This window comes from Chiloscyllium punctatum, chromosome 3, assembly GCF_047496795.1.
Source record: "Chiloscyllium punctatum isolate Juve2018m chromosome 3, sChiPun1.3, whole genome shotgun sequence".
Classification (NCBI taxonomy): Eukaryota; Metazoa; Chordata; class Chondrichthyes; order Orectolobiformes; family Hemiscylliidae; genus Chiloscyllium; species Chiloscyllium punctatum.
The window spans coordinates 27,567,944-27,587,309 of NC_092741.1; the positions used below are offsets into that span (position 1 = coordinate 27,567,944).

General features: G+C 51.0%; 9 non-coding genes and 2 pseudogenes across 9 annotated transcripts; all 11 read right to left on the minus strand.

Moving 5' to 3' along the window:
* Positions 1-1,887: 1,887 nt before the first annotated feature.
* Positions 1,888-2,006, minus strand: LOC140470047 (5S ribosomal RNA). The gene has a single exon (XR_011956320.1). It is a non-coding gene; the product is annotated as a 5S ribosomal RNA (ribosomal RNA).
* A 1,535-nt stretch (positions 2,007-3,541) lies between these two features.
* On the minus strand, positions 3,542-3,660 carry LOC140473851 (5S ribosomal RNA). The gene has a single exon (XR_011958680.1). It is a non-coding gene; the product is annotated as a 5S ribosomal RNA (ribosomal RNA).
* A 1,531-nt stretch (positions 3,661-5,191) lies between these two features.
* LOC140472341 (5S ribosomal RNA) lies at positions 5,192-5,300 on the minus strand (annotated as a pseudogene).
* Positions 5,301-6,839: 1,539 nt separating this feature from the next.
* LOC140472770 (5S ribosomal RNA) lies at positions 6,840-6,948 on the minus strand (annotated as a pseudogene).
* A 1,539-nt stretch (positions 6,949-8,487) lies between these two features.
* LOC140471172 (5S ribosomal RNA) lies at positions 8,488-8,606 on the minus strand. The gene has a single exon (XR_011956878.1). It is a non-coding gene; the product is annotated as a 5S ribosomal RNA (ribosomal RNA).
* Positions 8,607-10,137: 1,531 nt separating this feature from the next.
* Positions 10,138-10,256, minus strand: LOC140475822 (5S ribosomal RNA). The gene has a single exon (XR_011960308.1). It is a non-coding gene; the product is annotated as a 5S ribosomal RNA (ribosomal RNA).
* A 1,543-nt stretch (positions 10,257-11,799) lies between these two features.
* On the minus strand, positions 11,800-11,918 carry LOC140471278 (5S ribosomal RNA). The gene has a single exon (XR_011956952.1). It is a non-coding gene; the product is annotated as a 5S ribosomal RNA (ribosomal RNA).
* A 1,531-nt stretch (positions 11,919-13,449) lies between these two features.
* On the minus strand, positions 13,450-13,568 carry LOC140475823 (5S ribosomal RNA). Its single transcript, XR_011960309.1, has one exon. It is a non-coding gene; the product is annotated as a 5S ribosomal RNA (ribosomal RNA).
* A 1,539-nt stretch (positions 13,569-15,107) lies between these two features.
* Positions 15,108-15,226, minus strand: LOC140469667 (5S ribosomal RNA). The gene has a single exon (XR_011956191.1). It is a non-coding gene; the product is annotated as a 5S ribosomal RNA (ribosomal RNA).
* A 1,539-nt stretch (positions 15,227-16,765) lies between these two features.
* On the minus strand, positions 16,766-16,884 carry LOC140475759 (5S ribosomal RNA). The gene has a single exon (XR_011960249.1). It is a non-coding gene; the product is annotated as a 5S ribosomal RNA (ribosomal RNA).
* Positions 16,885-18,423: 1,539 nt separating this feature from the next.
* LOC140469668 (5S ribosomal RNA) lies at positions 18,424-18,542 on the minus strand. The gene has a single exon (XR_011956192.1). It is a non-coding gene; the product is annotated as a 5S ribosomal RNA (ribosomal RNA).
* Between the last annotated feature and the right edge of the window lie 824 nt (positions 18,543-19,366).

Here is a 19,366-nt window from a genome sequence, read left to right on the forward strand (position 1 = left end):
GGGTCGAGCCATCACAATTCTATTAGTTTCAAAATGGTTATGGAGAAGGCTAAGCCTTCAATAAAGGTTAAAGTTTTGAATTGGAGTGAGGCAAATTTTAATGCTAAGAGATGAGAACTTTCAAAAGTTGATTGGAATAGACTGTTGACAGGTGAAAGGATGACTGACAAGTGACAGGCATTCAAGAAAGTGATGATGAAAGTTTAGAGATATTTTGTTCCTGTTAGAGTGAAGAGTAAGGTGGGTAAAATGAAGGAACAATGTACGAATAAAGGTATTGAGGTTCTCGTCAAGAATAAAAGAGAATCTTATTTTAGGTAAGGACAACTTGGTTCAACTGAATCTCTTAATCAATATAAAGAGTCATGGGGCATTCTCAAGAGAGAAATCAGGAAGGCAAAGAGAGGATATGAGATAACATTGGCAGATAAGGTTAAAGATAATCCAAAGTGATTCTACAAATGCATTAAGAGCAAGAGGGTAACTACAGAGAGGGTAGGGCTTCTTAAAGATCAAGGAGGTTGTCTTTGTCATAAATCATAGAGTCATAGAGATGTACAGCATGGAAACAGACCCTTTGGTCCAACCAGTCCATGCTGACCAGATATCCCAACCTGGGATGCTGCCTGAACTGCTGTGCTCTTCCAGCACCACTAATCCAGATATCGCAACCCAATCTAGTCCCACCTGCCAGCATCCGGCCCATATCCCCCAAACCCTTCCTATTCATATACCCATCCAAATGCCTCTTAAATGTTGCAATTGTACCAGCTTCCACCACTTCCTCTGCCAGCTCATTCCATTCACGTACCACCCTCTGCTGAAAAAGTTGCCCCTTAGGTTTCTTTTATATCTTTCCCCTCTCACCCTAAACCTATGCCCTCTAGTTCTGGACTCCCCGACCCCAGGGAAAAGACTTTGTCTATTTATCCTATCCAAGCCCGTCATAATTTGGTAAACATCTATAAGGTCAGCCCTCAGCCTCCAACACTCCAGGGAAAACAGCACCAGCCTGTTCAGCCTCTCCCTATAGCTCAAATCCTCCAACCCTGGCAACATCCTTGTAAATCTTTTCTGAACCCTTTCAAGTTTCACAACATCTTTCCAATGGGGAGGAGACCAGAATTGCAAGCAATATTCCTTTGTGCTGAATCCCAGGAGATGGGAAGGATAATAAATGAATATTATACATTAGTTTTTACTGTGGAGAAAGAAATGGGGTCTAGAGAATGCAGACAAATAGACTTTGATTCTTTTAAAACAGAAGAATTTCTCTGCATACTCTCAACTCCATTTCTTCAGTTCCTGGAGTTAGTTGGAGAGGTCATGAGGTCACCAGGGAGCAGCAGAGCCTGTTGGGATACGTGAGTGCTGAAAATGTGTTGCTGGAAAAGCGCAGCAGGTCAGGCAGCATCCAACGAGCAAGAGAATCGACGTTTCGGGCATGAGCCCTACTTCAGGAATGAGGAAGGTGTGCCAAGCAGGCTAAGGTAAAAGGTAGGGAGGAGGGACTTGGGGGAGGGGCGTTGGAAATGCGATAGGTGGAAGGGGGTAAAGGTGAGGGTGTTAGGTCGGAGTAGGGGTGGGGGCAGAGAGGTCAGAAGACGATTGCAGGATAGGAAGGTGGTTAGAGGCCAACTCCTGCACCTATTGTCTATTGTCCTCCTTTCCTAACTGCCAGCCGCAGACAGCGCGCAGCCCCAATCCCTTTCTTTCCGTCTTTCTTGCTGATTTTGGCAGCGCTCCGCTCTCCTCCCCTCCCTGTCTCCTGCCTGCAGGAGACTGATGCCAGGCACAGCGGCAGCAAAAATAACCTGTCGCTGCATTGCGTGCGTGGCCCAACACGAGTGCAGAGGGGTGACTTGAGCAGCCCCTGCTGGCAGAAAAAGCCTACTGCACCTGGTATTCCCAGGCAGTCTCCCAACCAAGTACTAGCCAGGCCTGAGTCTGCTTAGCTTCCGAGATCAGACGAGATCGGGCGTTTTCAGACTAGTATGGCCGCAGGCGCTGGCCCCTGCCTTTTCTCCCCACTTCAAGGCGTGCTGGCCAGCCACATTTTCTTTGCTGCTCTTTCTCTTGATCCCCTTTGTTTTTTTTTTCTCTCTTTTCTCTTTGCTCTTCCTCCTCCGTGCGTGCTTCCCTCCCTCCCTCCCTCCCTCCAGCTAGCCCTTGCCCACCAGGCTCCTGTCGTCTCCCACATCCCCACACAGGCCAACTGCAAGACCTCCCCCTGCTTCATAGGGCTGCAGCCTGCATTCTCTCATCCTTCCACACTCCTCCACGCCTCCATTTCGGAATGGCAGGCAGTGACCAGTGGGGTACCGCAGGGATCAGTACTGGGACCGCAGCTTTTTACAATATATGTTCATGATATAGAAGATGCTATTAGCAATAACATTAGCAAATTTGCTGATGATACTGAGCTGGGTGGCAGGGTGAAATGTGATGAGGATGTTAGGAGATTACCGGGTGACCTGGACAAGTTAGGTGAGTGGTCAGATGCATGGCAGATGCACTTTAATGTGGATAAATGGATGCTTATCCACTTTGGTGGCAAGAACACGAAGGCAGATTACTACCTAAATGGAATCAATTTCGGTCAAGGGACAGTACCGAGAGATCTGGGGGTTCTTGTACACCACTCAATGAAGGTAAGCATGCAGGTACAGCAGGTAGTGAAGAAGGCTAATAGCATGCTGGCCTTCATAACAAGAGGGATCGAGTACAGAAGCAAAGAGGTTCTTCTTTAGGTGTACAGGGCCCTGGTGAGACCACACCTGGAGTACTGTGTGCAGTTCTGGTCTCCAAATTTGAGGAGAGACATTCTGGCTATTGAGGGAGTGCAGCGTAGGTTGACGAGGTCAATTCCTGGAATGGCGGGATTACCTTACACTGAAAGACTGGAGCGACTGGGCTTGTGTACCCTTGAGTTTAGAAGACTGAGAGGGGATCTGGTTGAGACATATAAGATTATCAAAGGATTGGACACTCTGGCGGCAGGAAACGTGAGTGCCGAAACAGAGGACACAGCTTAAAAATACGGGGTAGACCGTTTAGGACAGAGATGAGGAGAAACGTCTTCACCCAGAGAGTGGTGGCTGTGTGGAATGCTCTGCCCCAGAGGGCAGTGGAGGCCCAGTCTCTGGATTCATTGAAGAAAGAGTTGGACAGAGCTCTCAAGGATAGTGGAATCAAGGCTTATGGAGATAAGGCAGGAACAGGATACTGATTAAGGATGATCAGCCATGATCATATTGAATGGTGGTGCAGGCTCCAAGGGCAGAATGGCCAACTCCTGCACCTATTGTCTATTGTCCTCCTTTCCTGACTGCCAGCCGCAGACAGCGTGCAGCCCCAATCCCTTTCTTTCCCTCTTTCTTGCTGATTTTGGCAGCGCTCCGCTCTCCTCCCCTCCCTGTCTCCTGCCTGCACGAGACTGATGCCAGGCACAGCGGCAGCAAAAATAACCTGTCGCTGCATTGCGTGCGTGGCCCAACACGAGTGCAGAGGGGTGACTTGAGCAGCCCCTGCTGGCGGAAAAAGCCTACTGCACCTGGTATTCCCAGGCGGTCTCCCATCCAAGTACTAACCAGGCCTGAGTCTGCTTAGCTTCCGAGATCAGACGAGATCGGGCGTTTTCAGACTAGTATGGCCGTAGGCGCTGGCCCCTGCCTTTTCTCCCCACTTCAAGGCGTGCTGGCCAGCCACATTTTCTTTGCTGCTCTTTCTCTTGATCCCCTTTGTTTTTTTTCTCTCTCTTTTCTCTTTGCTCTTCCTCCTCCGTGCGTGCTTCCCTCACTCCCTCCATCCAGCTAGCCCTTGCCCACCAGGCTCCTGTCGTCTCCCACATCCCCACACAGGCCAACTGCAAGACCTCCCCCTGCTTCATAGGGCTGCAGCCTGCATTCTCTCATCCTTCCACACTCCTCCACGCCTCCATTTCGGAATGGCAGGCAGTGACCAGTGGGGTACCGCAGGGATCAGTACTGGGACCGCAGCTTTTTACAATATATGTTCATGATATAGAAGATGCTATTAGCAATAACATTAGCAAATTTGCTGATGATACTGAGCTGGGTGGCAGGGTGAAATGTGATGAGGATGTTAGGAGATTACCGGGTGACCTGGACAAGTTAGGTGAGTGGTCAGATGCATGGCAGATGCACTTTAATGTGGATAAATGGATGCTTATCCACTTTGGTGGCAAGAACACGAAGGCAGATTACTACCTAAATGGAATCAATTTCGGTCAAGGGACAGTACCGAGAGATCTGGGGGTTCTTGTACACCACTCAATGAAGGTAAGCATGCAGGTACAGCAGGTAGTGAAGAAGGCTAATAGCATGCTGGCCTTCATAACAAGAGGGATCGAGTACAGAAGCAAAGAGGTTCTTCTGCAGGTGTACAGGGCCCTGGTGAGACCACACCTGGAGTACTGTGTGCAGTTCTGGTCTCCAAATTTGAGGAGAGACATTCTGGCTATTGAGGGAGTGCAGCGTAGGTTGACGAGGTCAATTCTTGGAATGGCGGGATTACCTTACACTGAAAGACTGGAGTGACTGGGCTTGTGTACCCTTGAGTTTAGAAGACTGAGAGGGGATCTGGTTGAGACATATAAGATTATCAAAGGATTGGACACTCTGGCGGCAGGAAACGTGAGTGCCGAAACAGAGGACACAGCTTAAAAATACGGGGTAGACCGTTTAGGACAGAGATGAGGAGAACCGTCTTCACCTAGAGAGTGGTGGCTGTGTGGAATGCTCTGCCCCAGAGGGCAGTGGAGGCCCAGTCTCTGGATTCATTGAAGAAAGAGTTGGACAGAGCTCTCAAGGATAGTGGAATCAAGGCTTATGGAGATAAGGCAGGAACAGGATACTGATTAAGGATGATCAGCCATGATCATATTGAATGGTGGTGCAGGCTCCAAGGGCAGAATGGCCAACTCCTGCACCTATTGTCTATTGTCCTCCTTTCCTGACTGCCAGCCGCAGACAGCGTGCAGCCCCAATCCCTTTCTTTCCCTCTTTCTTGCTGATTTTGGCAGCGCTCCGCTCTCCTCCCCTCCCTGTCTCCTGCCTGCAGGAGACTGATGCCAGGCACAGCGGCAGCAAAAATAACCTGTCGCTGCATTGCGTGCGTGGCCCAACACGAGTGCAGAGGGGTGACTTGAGCAGCCCCTGCTGGCGGAAAAAGCCTACTGCACCTGGTATTCCCAGGCGGTCTCCCATCCAAGTACTAACCAGGCCTGAGTCTGCTTAGCTTCCGAGATCAGGCATTTTCAGACTAATATGGCCGTAGGCACTGGCCCCTGCCTTTTCTCCCCACTTCAAGGCGTGCTGGCCAGCCACATTTTCTTTGCTGCTCTTTCTCTTGATCCCCTTTGTTTTTTTTTTCTCTCTTTTCTCTTTGCTCTTCCTCCTCCGTGCGTGCTTCCCTCACTCCCTCCCTCCCTCCCTCCAGCTAGCCCTTGCCCACCAGGCTCCTGTCGTCTCCCACATCCCCACACAGGCCAACTGCAAGACCTCCCCCTGCTTCATAGGGCTGCAGCCTGCATTCTCTCATCCTTCCACACTCCTCCACGCCTCCATTTCGGAATGGCAGGCAGTGACCAGTGGGGTACCGCAGGGATCAGTACTGGGACCGCAGCTTTTTACAATATATGTTCATGATATAGAAGATGCTATTAGCAATAACATTAGCAAATTTGCTGATGATGCTGAGCTGGGTGGCAGGGTGAAATGTGATGAGGATGTTAGGAGATTACCGGGTGACCTGGACAAGTTAGGTGAGTGGTCAGATGCATGGCAGATGCACTTTAATGTGGATAAATGGATGCTTATCCACTTTGGTGGCAAGAACACGAAGGCAGATTACTACCTAAATGGAATCAATTTCGGTCAAGGGACAGTACCGAGAGATCTGGGGGTTCTTGTACACCACTCAATGAAGGTAAGCATGCAGGTACAGCAGGTAGTGAAGAAGGCTAATAGCATGCTGGCCTTCATAACAAGAGGGATCGAGTACAGAAGCAAAGAGGTTCTTCTGCAGGTGTACAGGGCCCTGGTGAGACCACACCTGGAGTACTGTGTGCAGTTCTGGTCTCCAAATTTGAGGAGAGACATTCTGGCTATTGAGGGAGTGCAGCGTAGGTTGACGAGGTCAATTCCTGGAATGGCGGGATTACCTTACACTGAAAGACTGGAGCGACTGGGCTTGTGTACCCTTGAGTTTAGAAGACTGAGAGGGGATCTGGTTGAGACGTATAAGATTATCAAAGGATTGGACACTCTGGCGGCAGGAAACGTGAGTGCCGAAACAGAGGACACAGCTTAAAAATACGGGGTAGACCGTTTAGGACAGAGATGAGGAGAAACGTCTTCACCCAGAGAGTGGTGGCTGTGTGGAATGCTCTGCCCCAGAGGGCAGTGGAGGCCCAGTCTCTGGATTCATTGAAGAAAGAGTTGGACAGAGCTCTCAAGGATAGTGGAATCAAGGCTTATGGAGATAAGGCAGGAACAGGATACTGATTAAGGATGATCAGCCATGATCATATTGAATGGTGGTGCAGGCTCCAAGGGCAGAATGGCCAACTCCTGCACCTATTGTCTATTGTCCTCCTTTCCTGACTGCCAGCCGCAGACAGCGTGCAGCCCCAATCCCTTTCTTTCCCTCTTTCTTGCTGATTTTGGCAGCGCTCCGCTCTCCTCCCCTCCCTGTCTCCTGCCTGCAGGAGACTGATGCCAGGCACAGCGGCAGCAAAAATAACCTGTCGCTGCATTGCGTGCGTGGCCCAACACGAGTGCAGAGGGGTGACTTGAGCAGCCCCTGCTGGCGGAAAAAGCCTACTGCACCTGGAATTCCCAGGCAGTCTCCCATCCAAGTGCTAACCAGGCCTGAGTCTGCTTAGCTTCCGAGATCAGGCGTTTTCAGACTAGTATGGCCATAGGCACTGACCCCTGCCTTTTCTCCCCACTTCAAGGCGTGCTGGCCAGCCACATTTTCTTTGCTGCTCTTTCTCTTGATCCCCTTTGTTTTTTTTTTCTCTCTTTTCTCTTTGCTCTTCCTCCTCCGTGCGTGCTTCCCTCCCTCCCTCCCTCCCTCCCTCCAGCTAGCCCTTGCCCACCAGGCTCCTGTCGTCTCCCACATCCCCACACAGGCCAACTGCAAGACCTCCCCCTGCTTCATAGGGCTGCAGCCTGCAATCTCTCATCCTTCCACACTCCTCCACGCCTCCATTTCGGAATGGCAGGCAGTGACCAGTGGGGTACCGCAGGGATCAGTACTGGGACCGCAGCTTTTTACAATATATGTTCATGATATAGAAGATGCTATTAGCAATAACATTAGCAAATTTGCTGATGATACTGAGCTGGGTGGCAGGGTGAAATGTGATGAGGATGTTAGGAGATTACCGGGTGACCTGGACAAGTTAGGTGAGTGGTCAGATGCATGGCAGATGCACTTTAATGTGGATAAATGGATGCTTATCCACTTTGGTGGCAAGAACACGAAGGCAGATTACTACCTAAATGGAATCAATTTCGGTCAAGGGACAGTACCGAGAGATCTGGGGGTTCTTGTACACCACTCAATGAAGGTAAGCATGCAGGTACAGCAGGTAGTGAAGAAGGCTAATAGCATGCTGGCCTTCATAACAAGAGGGATCGAGTACAGAAGCAAAGAGGTTCTTCTGCAGGTGTACAGGGCCCTGGTGAGACCACACCTGGAGTACTGTGTGCAGTTCTGGTCTCCAAATTTGAGGAGAGACATTCTGGCTATTGAGGGAGTGCAGCGTAGGTTGACGAGGTCAATTCCTGGAATGGCGGGATTACCTTACACTGAAAGACTGGAGCGACTGGGCTTGTGTACCCTTGAGTTTAGAAGACTGAGAGGGGATCTGGTTGAGACATATAAGATTATCAAAGGATTGGACACTCTGGCGGCAGGAAACGTGAGTGCCGAAACAGAGGACACAGCTTAAAAATACGGGGTAGACCGTTTAGGACAGAGATGAGGAGAAACGTCTTCACCCAGAGAGTGGTGGCTGTGTGGAATGCTCTGCCCCAGAGGGCAGTGGAGGCCCAGTCTCTGGATTCATTGAAGAAAGAGTTGGACAGAGCTCTCAAGGATAGTGGAATCAAGGCTTATGGAGATAAGGCAGGAACACGATACTGATTAAGGATGATCAGCCATGATCATATTGAATGGTGGTGCAGGCTCCAAGGGCAGAATGGCCAACTCCTGCACCTATTGTCTATTGTCCTCCTTTCCTGACTGCCAGCCGCAGACAGCGTGCAGCCCCAATCCCTTTCTTTCCCTCTTTCTTGCTGATTTTGGCAGCGCTCCGCTCTCCTCCCCTCCCTGTCTCCTGCCTGCAGGAGACTGATGCCAGGCACAGCGGCAGCAAAAATAACCTGTCGCTGCATTGCGTGCGTGGCCCAACACGAGTGCAGAGGGGTGACTTGAGCAGCCCCTGCTGGCGGAAAAAGCCTACTGCACCTGGTATTCCCAGGCGGTCTCCCATCCAAGTACTAACCAGGCCTGAGTCTGCTTAGCTTCTGAGATCAGACGACATCGGGCGTTTTCAGACTAGTATGGCCGTAGGCGCTGGCCCCTGCCTTTTCTCCCCACTTCAAGGCGTGCTGGCCAGCCACATTTTCTTTGCTGCTCTTTCTCTTGATCCCCTTTGTTTTTTTTCTCTCTCTTTTCTCTTTGCTCTTCCTCCTCCGTGCGTGCTTCCCTCACTCCCTCCATCCAGCTAGCCCTTGCCCACCAGGCTCCTGTCGTCTCCCACATCCCCACACAGGCCAACTGCAAGACCTCCCCCTGCTTCATAGGGCTGCAGCCTGCATTCTCTCATCCTTCCACACTCCTCCACGCCTCCATTTCGGAATGGCAGGCAGTGACCAGTGGGGTACCGCAGGGATCAGTACTGGGACCGCAGCTTTTTACAATATATGTTCATGATATAGAAGATGCTATTAGCAATAACATTAGCAAATTTGCTGATGATACTGAGCTGGGTGGCAGGGTGAAATGTGATGAGGATGTTAGGAGATTACCGGGTGACCTGGACAAGTTAGGTGAGTGGTCAGATGCATGGCAGATGCACTTTAATGTGGATAAATGGATGCTTATCCACTTTGGTGGCAAGAACACGAAGGCAGATTACTACCTAAATGGAATCAATTTCGGTCAAGGGACAGTACCGAGAGATCTGGGGGTTCTTGTACACCACTCAATGAAGGTAAGCATGCAGGTACAGCAGGTAGTGAAGAAGGCTAATAGCATGCTGGCCTTCATAACAAGAGGGATCGAGTACAGAAGCAAAGAGGTTCTTCTTTAGGTGTACAGGGCCCTGGTGAGACCACACCTGGAGTACTGTGTGCAGTTCTGGTCTCCAAATTTGAGGAGAGACATTCTGGCTATTGAGGGAGTGCAGCGTAGGTTGACGAGGTCAATTCCTGGAATGGCGGGATTACCTTACACTGAAAGACTGGAGCGACTGGGCTTGTGTACCCTTGAGTTTAGAAGACTGAGAGGGGATCTGGTTGAGACATATAAGATTATCAAAGGATTGGACACTCTGGCGGCAGGAAACGTGAGTGCCGAAACAGAGGACACAGCTTAAAAATACGGGGTAGACCGTTTAGGACAGAGATGAGGAGAAACGTCTTCACCTAGAGAGTGGTGGCTGTGTGGAATGCTCTGCCCCAGAGGGCAGTGGAGGCCCAGTCTCTGGATTCATTGAAGAAAGAGTTGGACAGAGCTCTCAAGGATAGTGGAATCAAGGCTTATGGAGATAAGGCAGGAACAGGATACTGATTAAGGATGATCAGCCATGATCATATTGAATGGTGGTGCAGGCTCCAAGGGCAGAATGGCCAACTCCTGCACCTATTGTCTATTGTCCTCCTTTCCTGACTGCCAGCCGCAGACAGCGTGCAGCCCCAATCCCTTTCTTTCCCTCTTTCTTGCTGATTTTGGCAGCGCTCCGCTCTCCTCCCCTCCCTGTCTCCTGCCTGCAGGAGACTGATGCCAGGCACAGCGGCAGCAAAAATAACCTGTCGCTGCATTGCGTGCGTGGCCCAACACGAGTGCAGAGGGGTGACTTGAGCAGCCCCTGCTGGCGGAAAAAGCCTACTGCACCTGGTATTCCCAGGCGGTCTCCCATCCAAGTACTAACCAGGCCTGAGTCTGCTTAGCTTCCGAGATCAGACGAGATCGGGCATTTTCAGACTAGTATGGCCGTAGGCACTGGCCCCTGCCTTTTCTCCCCACTTCAAGGCGTGCTGGCCAGCCACATTTTCTTTGCTGCTCTTTCTCTTGATCCCCTTTGTTTTTTTTTTCTCTCTTTTCTCTTTGCTCTTTCTCCTCCGTGCGTGCTTCCCTCCCTCCCTCCCTCCCTCCCTCCCTCCAGCTAGCCCTTGCCCACCAGGCTCCTGTCGTCTCCCACATCCCCACACAGGCCAACTGCAAGACCTCCCCCTGCTTCATAGGGCTGCAGCCTGCAATCTCTCATCCTTCCACACTCCTCCACGCCTCCATTTCGGAATGGCAGGCAGTGACCAGTGGGGTACCGCAGGGATCAGTACTGGGACCGCAGCTTTTTACAATATATGTTCATGATATAGAAGATGCTATTAGCAATAACATTAGCAAATTTGCTGATGATACTGAGCTGGGTGGCAGGGTGAAATGTGATGAGGATGTTAGGAGATTACCGGGTGACCTGGACAAGTTAGGTGAGTGGTCAGATGCATGGCAGATGCACTTTAATGTGGATAAATGGATGCTTATCCACTTTGGTGGCAAGAACACGAAGGCAGATTACTACCTAAATGGAATCAATTTCGGTCAAGGGACAGTACCGAGAGATCTGGGGGTTCTTGTACACCACTCAATGAAGGTAAGCATGCAGGTACAGCAGGTAGTGAAGAAGGCTAATAGCATGCTGGCCTTCATAACAAGAGGGATCGAGTACAGAAGCAAAGAGGTTCTTCTGCAGGTGTACAGGGCCCTGGTGAGACCACACCTGGAGTACTGTGTGCAGTTCTGGTCTCCAAATTTGAGGAGAGACATTCTGGCTATTGAGGGAGTGCAGCGTAGGTTGACGAGGTCAATTCCTGGAATGGCGGGATTACCTTACACTGAAAGACTGGAGCGACTGGGCTTGTGTACCCTTGAGTTTAGAAGACTGAGAGGGGATCTGGTTGAGACATATAAGATTATCAAAGGATTGGACACTCTGGCGGCAGGAAACGTGAGTGCCGAAACAGAGGACACAGCTTAAAAATACGGGGTAGACCGTTTAGGACAGAGATGAGGAGAAACGTCTTCACCCAGAGAGTGGTGGCTGTGTGGAATGCTCTGCCCCAGAGGGCAGTGGAGGCCCAGTCTCTGGATTCATTGAAGAAAGAGTTGGACAGAGCTCTCAAGGATAGTGGAATCAAGGCTTATGGAGATAAGGCAGGAACACGATACTGATTAAGGATGATCAGCCATGATCATATTGAATGGTGGTGCAGGCTCCAAGGGCAGAATGGCCAACTCCTGCACCTATTGTCTATTGTCCTCCTTTCCTGACTGCCAGCCGCAGACAGCGTGCAGCCCCAATCCCTTTCTTTCCCTCTTTCTTGCTGATTTTGGCAGCGCTCCGCTCTCCTCCCCTCCCTGTCTCCTGCCTGCAGGAGACTGATGCCAGGCACAGCGGCAGCAAAAATAACCTGTCGCTGCATTGCGTGCGTGGCCCAACACGAGTGCAGAGGGGTGACTTGAGCAGCCCCTGCTGGCGGAAAAAGCCTACTGCACCTGGTATTCCCAGGCGGTCTCCCATCCAAGTACTAACCAGGCCTGAGTCTGCTTAGCTTCTGAGATCAGACGACATCGGGCGTTCTCAGACTAGTATGGCCGTAGGCGCTGGCCCCTGCCTTTTCTCCCCACTTCAAGGCGTGCTGGCCAGCCACATTTTCTTTGCTGCTCTTTCTCTTGATCCCCTTTGTTTTTTTTCTCTCTCTTTTCTCTTTGCTCTTCCTCCTCCGTGCGTGCTTCCCTCACTCCCTCCATCCAGCTAGCCCTTGCCCACCAGGCTCCTGTCGTCTCCCACATCCCCACACAGGCCAACTGCAAGACCTCCCCCTGCTTCATAGGGCTGCAGCCTGCATTCTCTCATCCTTCCACACTCCTCCACGCCTCCATTTCGGAATGGCAGGCAGTGACCAGTGGGGTACCGCAGGGATCAGTACTGGGACCGCAGCTTTTTACAATATATGTTCATGATATAGAAGATGCTATTAGCAATAACATTAGCAAATTTGCTGATGATACTGAGCTGGGTGGCAGGGTGAAATGTGATGAGGATGTTAGGAGATTACCGGGTGACCTGGACAAGTTAGGTGAGTGGTCAGATGCATGGCAGATGCACTTTAATGTGGATAAATGGATGCTTATCCACTTTGGTGGCAAGAACACGAAGGCAGATTACTACCTAAATGGAATCAATTTCGGTCAAGGGACAGTACCGAGAGATCTGGGGGTTCTTGTACACCACTCAATGAAGGTAAGCATGCAGGTACAGCAGGTAGTGAAGAAGGCTAATAGCATGCTGGCCTTCATAACAAGAGGGATCGAGTACAGAAGCAAAGAGGTTCTTCTTTAGGTGTACAGGGCCCTGGTGAGACCACACCTGGAGTACTGTGTGCAGTTCTGGTCTCCAAATTTGAGGAGAGACATTCTGGCTATTGAGGGAGTGCAGCGTAGGTTGACGAGGTCAATTCCTGGAATGGCGGGATTACCTTACACTGAAAGACTGGAGCGACTGGGCTTGTGTACCCTTGAGTTTAGAAGACTGAGAGGGGATCTGGTTGAGACATATAAGATTATCAAAGGATTGGACACTCTGGCGGCAGGAAACGTGAGTGCCGAAACAGAGGACACAGCTTAAAAATACGGGGTAGACCGTTTAGGACAGAGATGAGGAGAAACGTCTTCACCTAGAGAGTGGTGGCTGTGTGGAATGCTCTGCCCCAGAGGGCAGTGGAGGCCCAGTCTCTGGATTCATTGAAGAAAGAGTTGGACAGAGCTCTCAAGGATAGTGGAATCAAGGCTTATGGAGATAAGGCAGGAACAGGATACTGATTAAGGATGATCAGCCATGATCATATTGAATGGTGGTGCAGGCTCCAAGGGCAGAATGGCCAACTCCTGCACCTATTGTCTATTGTCCTCCTTTCCTGACTGCCAGCCGCAGACAGCGTGCAGCCCCAATCCCTTTCTTTCCCTCTTTCTTGCTGATTTTGGCAGCGCTCCGCTCTCCTCCCCTCCCTGTCTCCTGCCTGCAGGAGACTGATGCCAGGCACAGCGGCAGCAAAAATAACCTGTCGCTGCATTGCGTGCGTGGCCCAACACGAGTGCAGAGGGGTGACTTGAGCAGCCCCTGCTGGCGGAAAAAGCCTACTGCACCTGGTATTCCCAGGCGGTCTCCCATCCAAGTACTAACCAGGCCTGAGTCTGCTTAGCTTCCGAGATCAGACGAGATCGGGCATTTTCAGACTAGTATGGCCGTAGGCACTGGCCCCTGCCTTTTCTCCCCACTTCAAGGCGTGCTGGCCAGCCACATTTTCTTTGCTGCTCTTTCTCTTGATCCCCTTTGTTTTTTTTTTCTCTCTTTTCTCTTTGCTCTTTCTCCTCCGTGCGTGCTTCCCTCACTCCCTCCCTCCCTCCCTCCAGCTAGCCCTTGCCCACCAGGCTCCTGTCGTCTCCCACATCCCCACACAGGCCAACTGCAAGACCTCCCCCTGCTTCATAGGGCTGCAGCCTGCATTCTCTCATCCTTCCACACTCCTCCACGCCTCCATTTCGGAATGGCAGGCAGTGACCAGTGGGGTACCGCAGGGATCAGTACTGGGACCGCAGCTTTTTACAATATATGTTCATGATATAGAAGATGCTATTAGCAATAACATTAGCAAATTTGCTGATGATGCTGAGCTGGGTGGCAGGGTGAAATGTGATGAGGATGTTAGGAGATTACCGGGTGACCTGGACAAGTTAGGTGAGTGGTCAGATGCATGGCAGATGCACTTTAATGTGGATAAATGGATGCTTATCCACTTTGGTGGCAAGAACACGAAGGCAGATTACTACCTAAATGGAATCAATTTCGGTCAAGGGACAGTACCGAGAGATCTCGGGGTTCTTGTACACCACTCAATGAAGGTAAGCATGCAGGTACAGCAGGTAGTGAAGAAGGCTAATAGCATGCTGGCCTTCATAACAAGAGGGATCGAGTACAGAAGCAAAGAGGTTCTTCTGCAGGTGTACAGGGCCCTGGTGAGACCACACCTGGAGTACTGTGTGCAGTTCTGGTCTCCAAATTTGAGGAGAGACATTCTGGCTATTGAGGGAGTGCAGCGTAGGTTGACGAGGTCAATTCCTGGAATGGCGGGATTACCTTACACTGAAAGACTGGAGCGACTGGGCTTGTGTACCCTTGAGTTTAGAAGACTGAGAGGGGATCTGGTTGAGACGTATAAGATTATCAAAGGATTGGACACTCTGGCGGCAGGAAACGTGAGTGCCGAAACAGAGGACACAGCTTAAAAATACGGGGTAGACCGTTTAGGACAGAGATGAGGAGAAACGTCTTCACCCAGAGAGTGGTGGCTGTGTGGAATGCTCTGCCCCAGAGGGCAGTGGAGGCCCAGTCTCTGGATTCATTGAAGAAAGAGTTGGACAGAGCTCTCAAGGATAGTGGAATCAAGGCTTATGGAGATAAGGCAGGAACAGGATACTGATTAAGGATGATCAGCCATGATCATATTGAATGGTGGTGCAGGCTCCAAGGGCAGAATGGCCAACTCCTGCACCTATTGTCTATTGTCCTCCTTTCCTGACTGCCAGCCGCAGACAGCGTGCAGCCCCAATCCCTTTCTTTCCCTCTTTCTTGCTGATTTTGGCAGCGCTCCGCTCTCCTCCCCTCCCTGTCTCCTGCCTGCAGGAGACTGATGCCAGGCACAGCGGCAGCAAAAATAACCTGTCACTGCATTGCGTGCGTGGCCCAACACAAGTGCAGAGGGGTGACTTGAGCTGCCCCTGCTGGCGGACAAAGCCTACTGCACCTGGTATTCCCAGGCGGTCTCCCATCCAAGTACTAACCAGGCCTGAGTCTGCATAGCTTCCGAGATCAGACGAGATCGGGCGTTTTCAGACTAGTATGGCCATAGGCACTGGCCCCTGCCTTTTCTCCCCACTTCAAGGCGTGCTGGCCAGCCAGATTTTCTTTGCTGCTCTTTCTCTTGATCCCCTTTGTTTTTTTTTTCTCTCTTTTCTCTTTGCTCTTCCTCCTCCGTGCGTGCTTCCCTCCCTCCCTCCCTCCCTCCCTCCAGCTAGCCCTTGCCCACCAGGCTCCTGTCGTCTCCCACATCCCCACACAGGCCAACTGCAAGACCTCCCCCTGCTTCATAGGGCTGCAGCCTGCAATCTCTCATCCTTCCACACTCCTCCACGCCTCCATTTCGGAATGGCAGGCAGTGACCAGTGGGGTACCGCAGGGATCAGTACTGGGACCGCAGCTTTTTACAATATATGTTCATGATATAGAAGATGCTATTAGCAATAACATTAGCAAATTTGCTGATGATACTGAGCTGGGTGGCAGGGTGAAATGTGATGAGGATGTTAGGAGATTACCGGGTCACCTGGACAAGTTAGGTGAGTGGTCAGATGCATGGCAGATGCACTTTAATGTGGATAAATGGATGCTTATCCACTTTGGTGGCAAGAACACGAAGGCAGATTACTACCTAAATGGAATCAATTTCGGTCAAGGGACAGTACCGAGAGATCTGGGGGTTCTTGTACACCGCTCAATGAAGGTAAGCATGCAGGTACAGCAGGTAGTGAAGAAGGCTAATAGCATGCTGGCCTTCATAACAAGAGGGATCGAGTACAGAAGCAAAGAGGTTCTTCTGCAGGTGTACAGGGCCCTGGTGAGACCACACCTGGAGTACTGTGTGCAGTTCTGGTCTCCAAATTTGAGGAGAGACATTCTGGCTATTGAGGGAGTGCAGCGTAGGTTGACGAGGTCAATTCCTGGAATGGCGGGATTACCTTACACTGAAAGACTGGAGCGACTGGGCTTGTGTACCCTTGAGTTTAGAAGACTGAGAGGGGATCTGGTTGAGACATATAAGATTATCAAAGGATTGGACACTCTGGCGGCAGGAAACGTGAGTGCCGAAACAGAGGACACAGCTTAAAAATACAGGGTAGACCGTTTAGGACAGAGATGAGGAGAAACGTCTTCACCCAGAGAGTGGTGGCTGTGTGGAATGCTCTGCCCCAGAGGGCAGTGGAGGCCCAGTCTCTGGATTCATTGAAGAAAGAGTTGGACAGAGCTCTCAAGGATAGTGGAATCAAGGCTTATGGAGATAAGGCAGGAACAGGATACTGATTAAGGATGATCAGCCATGATCATATTGAATGGTGGTGCAGGCTCCAAGGGCAGAATGGCCAACTCCTGCACCTATTGTCTATTGTCCTCCTTTCCTGACTGCCAGCCGCAGACAGCGTGCAGCCCCAATCCCTTTCTTTCCCTCTTTCTTGCTGATTTTGGCAGCGCTCCGCTCTCCTCCCCTCCCTGTCTCCTGCCTGCAGGAGACTGATGCCAGGCACAGCGGCAGCAAAAATAACCTGTCGCTGCATTGCGTGCGTGGCCCAACACGAGTGCAGAGGGGTGACTTGAGCAGCCCCTGCTGGCGGAAAAAGCCTACTGCACCTGGTATTCCCAGGCGGTCTCCCATCCAAGTACTAACCAGGCCTGAGTCTGCTTAGCTTCCGAGATCAGACGAGATCGGGCGTTTTCAGACTAGTATGGCCATAGGCACTGGCCCCTGCCTTTTCTCCCCACTTCAAGGCGTGCTGGCCAGCCACATTTTCTTTGCTGCTCTTTCTCTTGATCCCCTTTGTTTTTTTTTTCTCTCTTTTCTCTTTGCTCTTCCTCCTCCGTGCGTGCTTCCCTCCCTCCCTCCCTCCCTCCCTCCAGCTAGCCCTTGCCCACCAGGCTCCTGTCGTCTCCCACATCCCCACACAGGCCAACTGCAAGACCTCCCCCTGCTTCATAGGGCTGCAGCCTGCAATCTCTCATCCTTCCACACTCCTCCACGCCTCCATTTCGGAATGGCAGGCAGTGACCAGTGGGGTACCGCAGGGATCAGTACTGGGACCGCAGCTTTTTACAATATATGTTCATGATATAGAAGATGCTATTAGCAATAACATTAGCAAATTTGCTGATGATACTGAGCTGGGTGGCAGGGTGAAATGTGATGAGGATGTTAGGAGATTACCGGGTCACCTGGACAAGTTAGGTGAGTGGTCAGATGCATGGCAGATGCACTTTAATGTGGATAAATGGATGCTTATCCACTTTGGTGGCAAGAACACGAAGGCAGATTACTACCTAAATGGAATCAATTTCGGTCAAGGGACAGTACCGAGAGATCTGGGGGTTCTTGTACACCACTCAATGAAGGTAAGCATGCAGGTACAGCAGGTAGTGAAGAAGGCTAATAGCATGCTGGCCTTCATAACAAGAGGGATCGAGTACAGAAGCAAAGAGGTTCTTCTGCAGGTGTACAGGGCCCTGGTGAGACCACACCTGGAGTACTGTGTGCAGTTCTGGTCTCCAAATTTGAGGAGAGACATTCTGGCTATTGAGGGAGTGCAGCGTAGGTTGACGAGGTCAATTCCTGGAATGGCGGGATTACCTTACACTGAAAGACTGGAGCGACTGGGCTTGTGTACCCTTGAGTTTAGAAGACTGAGAGGGGATCTGGTTGAGACGTATAAGATTATCAAAGGATTGGACACTCTGGCGGCAGGAAACGTGAGTGCCGAAACAGAGGACACAGCTTAAAAATACGGGGTAGACCGTTTAGGACAGAGATGAGGAGAAACGTCTTCACCCAGAGAGTGGTGGCTGTGTGGAATGCTCTGCCCCAGAGGGCAGTGGAGGCCCAGTCTCTGGATTCATTGAAGAAAGAGTTGGACAGAGCTCTCAAGGATAGTGGAATCAAGGCTTATGGAGATAAGGCAGGAACAGGATACTGATTAAGGATGATCAGCCATGATCATATTGAATGGTGGTGCAGGCTCCAAGGGCAGAATGGCCAACTCCTGCACCTATTGTCTATTGTCCTCCTTTCCTGACTGCCAGCCGCAGACAGCGTGCAGCCCCAATCCCTTTCTTTCCCTCTTTCTTGCTGATTTTGGCAGCGCTCCGCTCTCCTCCCCTCCCTGTCTCCTGCCTGCAGGAGACTGATGCCAGGCACAGCGGCAGCAAAAATAACCTGTCGCTGCATTGCGTGCGTGGCCCAACACGAGTGCAGAGGGGTGACTTGAGCTGCCCCTGCTGGCGGACAAAGCCTACTGCACCTGGTATTCCCAGGCGGTCTCCCATCCAAGTACTAACCAGGCCTGAGTCTGCATAGCTTCCGAGATCAGACGAGATCGGGCGTTTTCAGACTAGTATGGCCATAGGCACTGGCCCCTGCCTTTTCTCCCCACTTCAAGGCGTGCTGGCCAGCCACATTTTCTTTGCTGCTCTTTCTCTTGATCCCCTTTGTTTTTTTTTTCTCTCTTTTCTCTTTGCTCTTCCTCCTCCGTGCGTGCTTCCCTCCCTCCCTCCCTCCCTCCCTCCAGCTAGCCCTTGCCCACCAGGCTCCTGTCGTCTCCCACACCCCCACACAGGCCAACTGCAAGACCTCCCCCTGCTTCATAGGGCTGCAGCCTGCAATCTCTCATCCTTCCACACTCCTCCACGCCTCCATTTCGGAATGGCAGGCAGTGACCAGTGGGGTACCGCAGGGATCAGTACTGGGACCGCAGCTTTTTACAATATATGTTCATGATATAGAAGATGCTATTAGCAATAACATTAGCAAATTTGCTGATGATACTGAGCTGGGTGGCAGGGTGAAATGTGATGAGGATGTTAGGAGATTACCGGGTCACCTGGACAAGTTAGGTGAGTGGTCAGATGCATGGCAGATGCACTTTAATGTGGATAAATGGATGCTTATCCACTTTGGTGGCAAGAACACGAAGGCAGATTACTACCTAAATGGAATCAATTTCGGTCAAGGGACAGTACCGAGAGATCTGGGGGTTCTTGTACACCACTCAATGAAGGTCAGCATGCAGGTACAGCAGGTAGTGAAGAAGGCTAATAGCATGCTGGCCTTCATAACAAGAGGGATCGAGTACAGAAGCAAAGAGGTTCTTCTGCAGGTGTACAGGGCCCTGGTGAGACCACACCTGGAGTACTGTGTGCAGTTCTGGTCTCCAAATTTGAGGAGAGACATTC